Genomic DNA, 12,663 nt, shown 5'->3' on the forward strand with positions numbered 1-12,663 from the left:
GATACACTACATCATTTTAAAGTGGCTGCATATCTTAAAGCATTCAGCACATTCAGTCTCTATCATGATGAGAGCTTTTATGTTTTTAACATCAGATTTACAGTCCAGTTGTAGATATCCCATAATAACTCCACTGTATTAAAGTACCTCTCCCTTGTTCCAGCTGAGTGTACACACTTACATGAAGGTAAAGTAATAGGTCTCAGATCTAAACATGGACTTTTAAGTTTTTCAAACAAGTTAGAATTTATGACGAAAAACTCTAACCCATGGCTGTTCTTGAAAGGTTTCCTGCATTTATCAACTTTCCTAGATACTTATGGACAGAAAACTGTGCACTTTATATAATCTTTTTGTAGTAACTAAGCAGAATTTTTCCATTCACAAAATTTTCTTTGAGGATTAGTTTTTCTCCTTGACTTATAACTGGTCAAACCTTAAAATGCACTCAGTATTTTAACAGGTGAAATGCAGTATCATTGATGCATGTTAGCCCTAAGTGGATGGAATAAGTCTAGCTTGCAAAACCCAAAACATGAAAAACATTGGGGTTTTTTTTGTGACATATTAATCACTTTTCCATTCAAAATAATCAGGATGTGCACAGTTGAAAGTAGTTTGTATGTAACGTTTCTTCATTAATTCGTTGCAATGAAATGTGCATGTGACAGATTTCAGCAACTTCTCTCTAGGGAGTTTGCACTGCACAAAAAGAACACTAATATAACTGACAACGAAGCATGCAAAACTTTGCAATGCAATTAGTTTGGAGTTTTCAGGGGGCTGAAAAAAAGTCTAAGATTGCTATGGCCACACTGTCGGTAGCTTTGGAATAAGAATATAAATCAGTATGACTGAAAATTCAGTAGTACCCTGTCTGGCAATAGCTATTCTCAGGGTCAAAGTTTCTTCTCTCTGACAGAAAACAACCAGAATTTCTGCCTCTCATTGCCATCCAGAGGTCAGGCTGAGAGCTGGTAGCACACTGAGTGAGCATGTTACATCTAGCACTGTGCCTCAAGTCAGTAGTGGTGAGAAGTGTCATTTGAGGGAGTGCCAAGCTGCATTTGTATCCTGAGACCAACAGCACTGCTGCTGAGGGATAGCAGCTTTGTCAGCTGGTGCAAATCTCTACAGCAGTCCCCCTGCTGTCCCGGGATGCTCAAGGTGCTGCTGACCTGCCTGAGGTGTGTTAACAAATAGAGCAGGTATGGCAACAAGAACTGGGCTGTGGCCAAGGCCGGTCCAGGCCAGGCTCTACTCAGTGGTGCCCAGAGACAGGACAAAAGGCAATGGGCATACACTGAAACACAAGACGTTCTTCAACTTGAACATATGAAAACACTTCTTTATTGTGAGGGTGGTTGAACACTGAAGTAGGTTCCCCAGAGAGGCTGTGGAGTCACCAGCCTTGGAGATACTCAAAGCCCAACTGGACATGGTCCTGGGCAACATGCTCTAGCTGACCATGTTAGAGCAGGGGGCTTGGACCAGATGATTTCCAGAGGTCTCTTCCAACCCTAACCATTCTGCGATCTATGAAGCAATATTAGCCTTGCCACGCACACACAAGTAGTTTTTTTTTTGTGAATAGAGTTGTACATATGAGACATTTCTTTTGTGGGCCTTACAAACCTCACAAACTAGCACTTTTCATGAGTGCTAAGTTTACATATACCTATGTTGCACTAGAGACATAATGTGCTAAGAATACAAACAAAACAAGGTTTGTAGAAAGAGGTAATGTCCTTGGTTGTAGTCGTTAGTTGAGTGGAAACAATAGAAAACCTTTCTGGCAAGTAGGTCTTTCTTCTCATGTTCTCCAAAGTACACCTGTTTTTTTCCAACTATGAGAATTATTTGATAGAAGAAGTTTCTCCCTACCTAAAATCCTCATCTTGTTCAACTGTAGACAAAGCTTTTAGAGTACACTATTAAAAGTCAAGTTCAGCTCACTGAAACTAACAGAGATGTAACAGGTAAAAGAACTTCCAGACTAAAAGATCCAAGAAAAGTAACTGATGATCTCTGAGAAGTGTTTTCACATGCACTTAATCCTGAAATTGATTTGGTCTTTTACAGGATTCTTACAGACTTCCAGTGGATGTCAGATTTGAGTCATCCAAAAATGAGAGTAGCACAACACAGATGGGTTTTGTTGGCCAAATAAATTAGGTATTCTGTTTTATTTCATATTCCTTGTGCTCATTCTGAAGTATGTATCACTGATATTTAAACAAAACTATTAGATATCTAAGTATACAATTAATTAACTCCATTATTAGCATAATTTCTTCCATACATTCTCCGTGTTCTCTGTCTGCCCTTGGTTTTCATTATTAAAGGAGCAATGCAGATATATACAGAGGAAAAGGAGGTTTTTGATTGGTTGCTAGTTTTTTTAAATACTGGTCTTTCTCTTCCAGTGTAGTTAAGATCTTAGAGTGTCAGAAGTTCCTTTGTGCCTGTTTGCAACCTCTTCTGTACCTTAGATTACAACTAACATTCCTCTACGTGTGCACTGTGTGTTCTAATGTACAGGAAATGTCTATGCAGATTGAAAACTTGAACTTTGACTAATGCACATAGTGTTTTCCCTAAATGTACATGTAAATAAACTGATGGTATCTCCAGTTCATATCCCTCATGATATTATATGCGCACCCTAAATTAAACTTTTATGACATGTAAGGTTTTAGATTTTTCAGCCATTATACATTCTAAATGTATTTTTAGCCTGGTATATTAGATAAAAGTAATATAATTAATCTTACAGATGTAAAATTCACAGTTCTTTACCTATTGTTTTGAAGGTTAATTAAAAAAGCTGAAAAGGATTTGCATACTTTAAGAATTAGAAATTAAACTACTTACAGAAATTACATGCCGTTTATAACAACATATCTGGAAAAAAGATAATGAAACCTTCTGTAAGTTGTTACAACTTGCATTGATGAAAGCGATATTTTTGCTGTCCCACAGGGTTGCTGAATATTGTCCTATTTGAGGAACACTTTTAAACTTTAAAAAAACCTGAATATTTGAGCAATAAAAGGGCAGAAACTAAGGTGTGATCATAGTATTCCGTTAGCCCTGATCCTCTAAATATATGCAGTTTTACCTTTCTGATGTGATACAAGGACAGAATCTTACACATTCAAGGTTTTGTATCAGAGCCTACTATTGTACAAGGAGATGTAGCAGAAAGTGCATTATGTACATCAAGTTAGTGGAGAGAGTTTCTTGGAAATTTCCTCCCTATTCCATAATAATAAAACAGAACAAAACACAGTCTGTATTTGTCAAGGACAAACAATATCAAACTGATCTTATTTCTTTCATTAGTTTGAGTGGCTTGGTGTGTAAGCGAGTAGTGGTAAATGTAATTTAAAATTTAGTAAGGTTTTTGTACTGCTCTGCTATGCAGCTGCCATAAACAAATCCAGGAAATGTGAGCTAGATTAAATCACGATTGTAAAGTTGTATATTTGGCTGGAAAGCTCTGCTAAGCAGTAGTCATGAGGTTATGAAAGCGAGAGGGCACGGTTTGGGATCTGAGAGGAGTTTATGCTGCTGTTGCTTCGGTCAGTGTTTTCATGAATGAATTGGATATCAGAAATGTCCTCTTATAAAATATGTGGCTAACAGCAAGTCTCAAAATCATCTCAGTGAGTTGGATTGTTCAAAATCAACAGGATGAATTTCAATAAAGAGAAGCACCTTTGCACTCATACTACTACTACTGAATTTTCTTCTGTTGCATCTACCGATGATTAGATTATTCTCCTGTGATGCTGAAATTAGATACCTCAAGAACTCACATAGTTGCTCTAAAATGGTTACCTCAGAAATGTTTTAATCACAATTACCTTATTTTAGCAAAACCTTAGGTATGTTAATTTGAAATTTAGTTCCCACTAATCTGTCCATCAAGGGAGAACAAATTCTGCCATATAGGTAAGAACCCCAAATATGTGCAAAAAAAACCCTCTATGAAGCAATTCCTTTTCCCAAGCTCTTCACTTTCTTCATATTTAATAAAGCTTGAAGATCTGTTCAGCTTTTGTGCTTGTTGGAAAGTTGGAAAGGGTCTAATAGGGAAGAGTGAGAAATTGTCCTGAGTTGTGCTACTCTGTGCTGTAGCTAGCAGTCAGCACACAAATAATAGGTTTTAGAAGGGCTTTTCAAAAGCTTTTACAAGCTCTTTGTGAGCTATACATTTTAAAAGATTGAGGAAGAATCTCCTTGAGACTGCACCTTCCATTACAGGACATTCTTGTAGCAGCTGCTCCATCTGCTTCTATAGAAATTTAAAATATGCATGGCTGTCTTTAGTGGAAGGAGACTGGAAACTAGGAGAACCAAAATGAATGTTTCTTGTCCACCTCTGTTTCCCTCCCCAGTGGAACGTTATGGAAGCCAGGTGGCTTAAGCAGCACTCAGTAAATAGAGATGATATGTTATTTCCATGATGGCTGGTAGACCAAGAAACATCTTAAACTTTTGTTAACTCCTTTCACCTGCATTTGGTGCAAAAACAGCTTAAAACAAACCATGGTTTCCTTTGTGCCTTTCAGAATTGGTTTACTTTTCCCTTTACTGTTGTAGCTAAACAGCTTGCAATCACTTTTGCTTCTTCTGGGCAGTTTCTGCCACAGGTATTAATCACAGCATAATGGTCTTCTCTTGGTATTGGGACAAAGGAGATGGGGCTCTCTAAAAATAAAATCAGACTGCTGTGGGTTTTGTTATTTTTGCCCAGTATCTTGTTGTATTATGGCACTTGATGGTTTTTAGTACAAAACTTTGCAATACATACTTTGAACAAGACTGTACTTTGCTATGGTAAAATTTCTTTCATGCAGTGGCAGCTGCAAAGAAGCAGGGAAGCCTAGAAGGCAATACACAGTTGCAGTAGTTTGTTAGCTGTGTTTTGATCTCCCAGTGTATGCGAGTCTTTGCTTTGTTTTATGGTCTATCAGAAAAGCAAAAATAAGTACTGTGTTGTGAATCCTCTAGGAGCAGTACAACAAAGGTTCCTCCCCCCCCCCACACACACTTTTTTGTGGCCATAGGAGCACAAGAAGCTAAACTTGATGCATGTCTTCTGTGGGAGTCTTGAAATAACTTGGAAGTCCGTCACACAGGGTCAGTTCAGTCTTTTGGAGCTGAACATGACTCATGTAGACTAAGAGAACAAACATTCCTTTTGGGAACACCCATCTTCATGTAGAAGATAAAGAACACAGGATAAGATTTTTTAAAAATAAGATTTACGCTACATTTTTAATTACAATAGAATGGATGAGTCACAAGTTGAATATGTAAAACTGAAGAGAAAAACAGAAGGTAATGCAACAGGACATTTAGCTTTTGGTATTTAAATAAAAAAAATCAATCTTGCTTTTAATATGTGAGAGAAAGAGTTGACTTTTAGTTGCATGTAGGCATTGAAAACCAGTCTGAGCAGGTAGTTCACAGCTGCTATTTGGCTAAATCAGAGTAGCAGCAAATTTCAAATAAACGGAGTACTGCTTTCCTTCTTAAGACATGAAATACTAACAGCAACAGCTGCACCCTCAGCTTACATAATACAATCAAGGTCAAGATCCTTATTTAATTCAGCATGGCACTATCTCGCCTTTAATTCATTTTATTCCTCTAACTGGAATCTCTAGTTTACTTCTCTCTTTTTTCCTTCCTCAGAGACATTAGCACGCCTCCGATGGAAACTCCCTCCAACACACACAATACTTAAACTTCTTTGCTGTTAATCATGCTGTGGGAGGTCATGTGAACAAATATTAAACAGCACTTTATACACATCTTCAGCAGACACCATTAGTAATCTACTGGACAAAAGGAGACAGGGATTTTTTCAATACTAGAGCTGAAGCCATTTTTTTTCTAATTTTGATTCTACTGCTGAATGTAGTAGTGAAGATGATACCTTCTCAGATTCCAGTACAATATTGGGTTACAAAATGCTAACACAAAAGACAATCTTTTAAATGAAGGAAGTAATGCATCTGAGAATGAAAACATAAGTGATGGCTTACCAGCCTAAAAATTATTAAAAATTGATGTTATTATTAATTACCATCATTAATTAGTAATAGTTAATAACCAAAATATTTCAGAAACATGGATTTGAACTTAAAGCCAGAAGCTATAGAAAAGAACTGAGAAACCAGTCTTCAGACATGAAGATATTTCCATATTCTGATTTCCTCTCCTCCTCTCCCCCCACTCCCTGCAGTAGTTGTTACAAAGGGTAGCTGTGTCAAAATAGGATAAACACAAGTTAGGCTTTGATCTGTCCGCAGCAGGCTCTGATGTAAAACTAGTCTCTCATCTCCTGGAAATTGAAAGAATGCAGCATCTGACTTCATTCAGTGAGAAGACCGAGAACAGACTGTGTCTCCCCTGATGGTAGTCAGCCATCAAGCTATTCCTTCAAGATCTATACATCAGTCAAAACAGTCAGGTCTATCTGATGTTCCCTGTCCTCAGACAGCTTTTAGCCCAGAAGTAAGCATAACCAACCATTCCTGCTGCTGTACGTGTGAGCTGAACTGTTCAAAAAGTGTTTGGCGATGCTGTGGGGAAGGCAGGTGGCGCACCGGAGCACCCACCACAGAGAGTTCACCTGTGGGGGCAGTTAGAGCAATTCTCCAAAGAGCTCTAAGACACTCACAATTTTAAACTCATACCATATGTTCTTGAGGAGATTTTCCTCTTGCTCCAAGATCTCATTCAGCTGTTAAAACAAAGTTACAGCCACCTACCCCTTTCTCTGAAAAAGACAGCATTGTGCAGGAACAATCTAGGACCAAAACAAGCGTCTTCAGAAAGAGCTCAGTGATGAGTAAGCCTTTGTGTTGTCAAAAAGATAAAGTCTCTCTCTCTTGCAGTGCCAAAGAAGAAACATGCTAATACTGAAAAACATCATTTTCTTGAATTCCTATTTTTTATGAGTGAGTCTTGTTCAGAACTGCTGTTTTAACTTGGTTTATAGTTAGGTCACTAAGTGCTTTTTAGTGTTTGGAAGTAGTGGGAAATAGCTCATGGCTGTGTTTGTTATTAAAAAAAGAAAAAAAAGCGCAAAGTTTCATTCGTTTTATGTGCCAGCATCTTTGAGACATTTTGTAAGACTTCTTTATAAAATGAGCTAGCACATAACTGTCTTCAAAGTGCTTATCCTTGCTACAGTTACAGTTTTTTTCAAATGTTTGTAAAGCAATAATAAAATGTAGCATATAGACTGCTTGTTAATTGCAATTGTATTACTTAGCACACATATCAAGCACTGTGTAAAACTAGCAGAATGAATAGATGCAGTCTCTGAACCACATTCCAACTTCCTAAAACTTGGTGTGGGCTGAATGCTTTTCAGACTCCAGTGGAATTACTTGTTTACATTGGTATAAATAGAATCATCTGTAGTATAACTTACTTACAGCTCTGACTCTTGGTCAAGATCAAATAATGATGTCCTAGTAAATCAAATGTATACACACCTAAGTACAGACATTTACCCCTCTTAGAATGTAGAACATCCGCCTGTTGACTTTTGGATTTTGGAGGACTGTGATGACTATTCCAAGAAAAGCTCCTGTAATTTTTATAAGTAAATTACATACTTGATTTCATTGTTTTGTCTGTAAGAAAGAGGGTTGTTTCCGTTAAGGATCTCTTAAACCTGTATTCATTTCTCTATGTTCATCCACAAGAGCTTCCCAAACATAAGTCTTGCTAGTTTTGTCATGTTAAAATTTAGCTGTTGGTTCAGGTATGCAGGTCTTCAGTGCGATGTCTTAAATGGCTCTTAGTTGCATGTATGTAATTATTGTATATTTACCACCTGGTAAAGGATTTTGTAATTTTTTTAAATAAGAAAAACCGTAAGAAAAAAGCAGGTTGATCTAGGCCTTGTTTGAGATTCTAATGTACCTATGGATTTTTTTTTATTTAACCTGTATGAACAGAAATGGATTATTTACTTACTTACAAATAAAAATGGACTTGGTATGTAAGTGTTAATGAGCTAGCCAACTTTTCAGGTCATGAAACCACCTGCTTCTTAGCCTGTCAGGGTTGCTGAATATTGTATAAGAAAGGCAGGGAACTCTACACCTAAATTTACTCTGCCAGTTCTTTGGAAACAAAGTTTTATTTGATTTGAGGTCTCCTAGATGAAAATGGGTAGGCCTTAAGAGTGTTTCAGATTTAACTTAAAAACTCCCAGGAAGAGTGACTAAACTGCCATTCCCTTAGAGTACTAGGCCATTCAAAGGAAAAGTGATTGTAGGCAGTCCTCTCATTCAGCCGTGATAAGAAGTCGTCATTAAGAGATTGAATGGGATGGTGGCTCTACCAGATTAAGCACATCTGAATATTAAAAGTCCAGCCTAAATTTTGAAAAAATGTGCATGGAACTCCATGTCCTACTTATATGGATGTCTAGTAGATATACAAGTGAAACATGGAATAAAGGTCAGCTTGGCTTTAGTTGAGTGGAAGTTTGTTCCCTCTAGCGGAAAGACTGTAATCCAAATGTAGGGCTCTTCTATTCAGAGCTTATTTCATCTGGATAAGGTTTTTTAGGACAAGCTTTATTTTTAACATAGGAGATGAATGTCTGAACTCTAAGCCTATTTAGATAAAAGGCAAGCTCCTTCTAAATGTAGCATGTGAAGTTTAGCTTCTTCATTTGAGAGCAAGATTTAGGAGCAGAAAGACTACAGCTGAATTCACAGATTGTCACTTGTGAAAGTTTGAGTTATTTCAAGAGAAAAATTAACTTTGTCAAAAAGCCTGAATATTAGTTCTGCTGTTGCTGCTCATATGTTCATGACTGCTTTTACTGCTTGCAAGAGTTCAGTTTGAAATCAGCATATGGAAAGAAGAATATTCTCCCATTTAGTCTAATTGAAGTTCTATGTATTGGGTGAGAATTAAGATAATGGTGAGATACAAGGCTCATGAAGAGATGATGCTCAAATGCTTTTATTATTTTAAAACCAAAACCTTATTTATTACAAGGAACTTAATGGAAAAATCATGCTGCTAATAAATCTTTACCAATGACAGCAAAACCCCAAATCATAGGTGATATAGATTGGAAAGGACTGCTATTGGTCATCAGGTCTTGCCCCATATTCAAAGCAGAGCCAACTGCAAAAGTAAATTAGGTTGCTTGGAATTGTATCTTGTTCAATTTTGTCCAGCTCCAAAGACTGAAATTTCACAGCCTCTCTGAGCAACCTGTTCCAATACAAATTGCTGGTCCTATTACCTCACATAATTTTCAACAGTCTGGAAGACAGACTACTTTCCTCTGCAATAGCATTTTGTTCCCATTATTGTCTGAAGAAGAAAATGGATCAAGCCATTTTTAGACCCTTCTGCTCCAGTCAGGATGTGGGGACTAAAGTGCCTGTATTTCCAGCTTGTACTAACTGAGAAAAATGTAGCCAGGGAATTTTGCAAGTAGCAGATGCCTGTTACGAGAGGGAATGGAACTGTTAGGTGAGTGGATATGCAGAACGTCAAAACCAGACTACGGGGTTTCTTCTACTGAGACATTTGGTGACTTAAAGTGGTAGTCATTCTTTCCATCAGTATAGAAATTCACTTTTATCTTCAGTCTTGGGAATTTATCCCTCTGCCTGTTGAGTTATCAGATTCTATGATAAACTTATCTGTCCAAAAAGACAGGATATCACTTGAGGTCTATTACATCTGCTGATCGAAATAGGCTTTCAAAGAGTTGTAGAACATGTCGAAAAGATAGTTTAACTACTAGTCTATGGAAAGATCCATTTCCTATAACAATATAGGATAATAATTTTTTGACATGCCACTGGAAATCAGCATGCTTTCTTTTCTGAAGAGAAAGGTAGGTTTGCCCATCCTGAATGCAGCAAGGCAGCTTGTATGGAGATAACACAAAATTCAGGCTCTCGTGTTCTTTCCTTGCTCTTAACATGAAAATCCTAACAGAGCCATTTGAGAGAGCGGCCCTCCAGAAAAGCTAGGCACCTCGCATATGCTTCTGATGGATAGAAGAGCCAAAAGAGCACTTAATTTTATTTATTTTGACATGACTGCAGCTTACTGAAAGATGCCTCCTTGTGCCCAATGGAGCACATTATCCTCTCCCCATTCGACTTTAAAGCCATACTGGCTGTCTTTGCCCATTCTCAATGGCAGTAACAATCAGCACTATTCTTTCAATAGGACATACCTTCGCATTCCTCACAACGGCTCTAAGGACTTACTGTTTTGTTCCCCCCCTTTCTAGCTTCTTTTAACAAGCTTCCTTATTTTATGCAGTTTTGCCTTTTTGAAGTTGAACATAGTCATAGTGGAGTTTTGGATGTTGTTGTTCCTGCAGGAATGCCTCTGTTACATTTGCTGTTAGAGAGAGGCTCTTGATCAAGACTTTGAACAAAATTCTGTGCAGTACTCACAACCACAATGAGGGCTGCTGGTTTTCTTTGCGACTCCCTAACCACTTGCTCTTTGAAATGAACCTAAAAATACTTGGTCTCTGTCTCAGCCTACTGGGCAAATGTTACAGCCTACATGGAAGTAACAAATTTCCCTTTCAATCTGTTGACATGTAATTACACCAAGCATACCAAGCTTCAGTATTATCTGTGATAACTGGACGGTACCATGAAAATACATACTTTGATAGTCCCATCCGCAAAATGCAATTTGAAATTGGGATTTAGATTTGTTTTACTCATCTCCAAGATCTGAAATTGAATCCTTTAGTAGTGAACCCCACAGACCTTTCTGTGCTGTAATAGTTCAATATCAGACTAAAAGATGTACTTTTTAAAAAAAGCCAAACTCATGGGGGTGGGACTATGGCATCTTGGCTACTCTCAAATGGTTCCCAAAACAGAGGCTGATACATGTCTGTATTCAAACACAACAGGATATCTGTATCCTGTACAAGTAAAATGCTAAGAATCTCAGTGGCAGAAGTGAGGGGTACAAAATAAAATCCTAACTTACAAAATGCCAAAGAAAAAAAGTCACAGTTGTTGCTTTCTCACTTGAAAAGCAGCACTGCTGAGTGAACCAACAGTTGTAAAGTAACCATGACTATTATCAATAATCACCTGGACCCATTACTACATTTCTGGAGTATCAGTTTTCTATTGACTTACAAAATCTAGATGTTAGCAGGTTTTAATATATCCTGCTATGCCAACAAAAGGACTGGAAAACTGCCTTGAACAAATACCTTTGTATGTACTCTCCTTCAGAAGCCTGAAAAAACTTACAAGAATTTTGATGGTTTTCAGAAGTGGATTCAGAGTGTGTTGCTACAAAGAACTGCTTTGCCTGTGATCACAGTTGATGAGAGCTCTAATTAAAAAAAATGCAAGAGAAAAAATGAATAAGATTGCTTGTTCTACTGGAATTAGATTTTATTATTGACATACTGCACAGAAGCAAAAAAGTATGGTCAGAGATAAGTAATACAGAGAAACTAACTAACTTGATGTGTACTGATCATTTTTTGCAGTCTTCCAAGAATTTACTTCTGCCTGCTCCTATGTAGCTTTAAAATACTCAGGTTAATGAGACAAAAAAGTGTTTGCAGAATTGTCTTCATGTGGTTTCATTCCATTATGAACAGTTGGTCCACACCTACTTCACAGAAAAATCAAAAATCAAAATCAGTGTTTGTGAAGAAATAGTTGAGGCAATGAAGAACTCAAAATGTGTATTATGCAAGGAGGGATCAAGTTCTCCAATTTAGAGAAAGTAATCATTAGTCACAAGCTTAAACTAAGCTTTTTAAAAAATATTTGGATGCACAAAACTAAGATGTGAAATTCTAGGAGAAACCTGTGACTTGAATTAATTTACACAGAAAACAGCTTGAATGGGAAGATCACAGTATTGACTAACAAGAGATACATTTGAAGAGTTCAGATTTGCATGATACAAAGTATGTGAGAGTTATATACCTGATCTTCTAGGCACTTAATGTTTCCTGAGGATTTTTCAGGCATTGCTTTCTTGAAATTAGTATCCATTCTGCATACTCTTGTTATTTTACGGCACATAATGGAACACTATCCTTAAAATCAAATGACAACCACACACGCATTTAGAAAAAGTTACAAGCAATGCTTAAACCTGTATCTCATAAAAGCTGTACCCTCAAAAATGCTGCAGCTTAAGTTTTCAACTAACACCTCCATAGGAAAGAGATGTGTTTGATACTTCTCTATTACCCATACAATACGTGTAAACCAGTATTCTTAGAGTAATGATTCAATGGATCATTTACAAGTTAAACCTTTGAAAATACACTTACACCATCTCATTTCTGCAAGCTCAGTCTCCCATTTGACTAACCTCACTTCTTTCTTACCAAGATTATCTATAGATATATACCTTTAGCACTTACACAGTATTACAGTGCAGGAAACCATGCAATTCTTTCATTCCATAACCCATACAGGCTAGTATCTCCCAGAAAAAGGGGTAAAAGGGCAGGAGGGAGGGAGGGAGGCAGTGGGGAAGAAAGCAAGCAAGCAAGCATAGGGAAATCAAAGTGAAATCAACAGAAGTTTTTTGTCACTCACAAGACTTAAAAAAAAAAAAAAAAGAAAGAAAAAGAAAAAAAGA

The sequence above is a fragment of the Dromaius novaehollandiae genome, chromosome 2 (assembly GCF_036370855.1).
Source record: "Dromaius novaehollandiae isolate bDroNov1 chromosome 2, bDroNov1.hap1, whole genome shotgun sequence".
NCBI lineage: Eukaryota > Metazoa > Chordata > Aves > Casuariiformes > Dromaiidae > Dromaius > Dromaius novaehollandiae.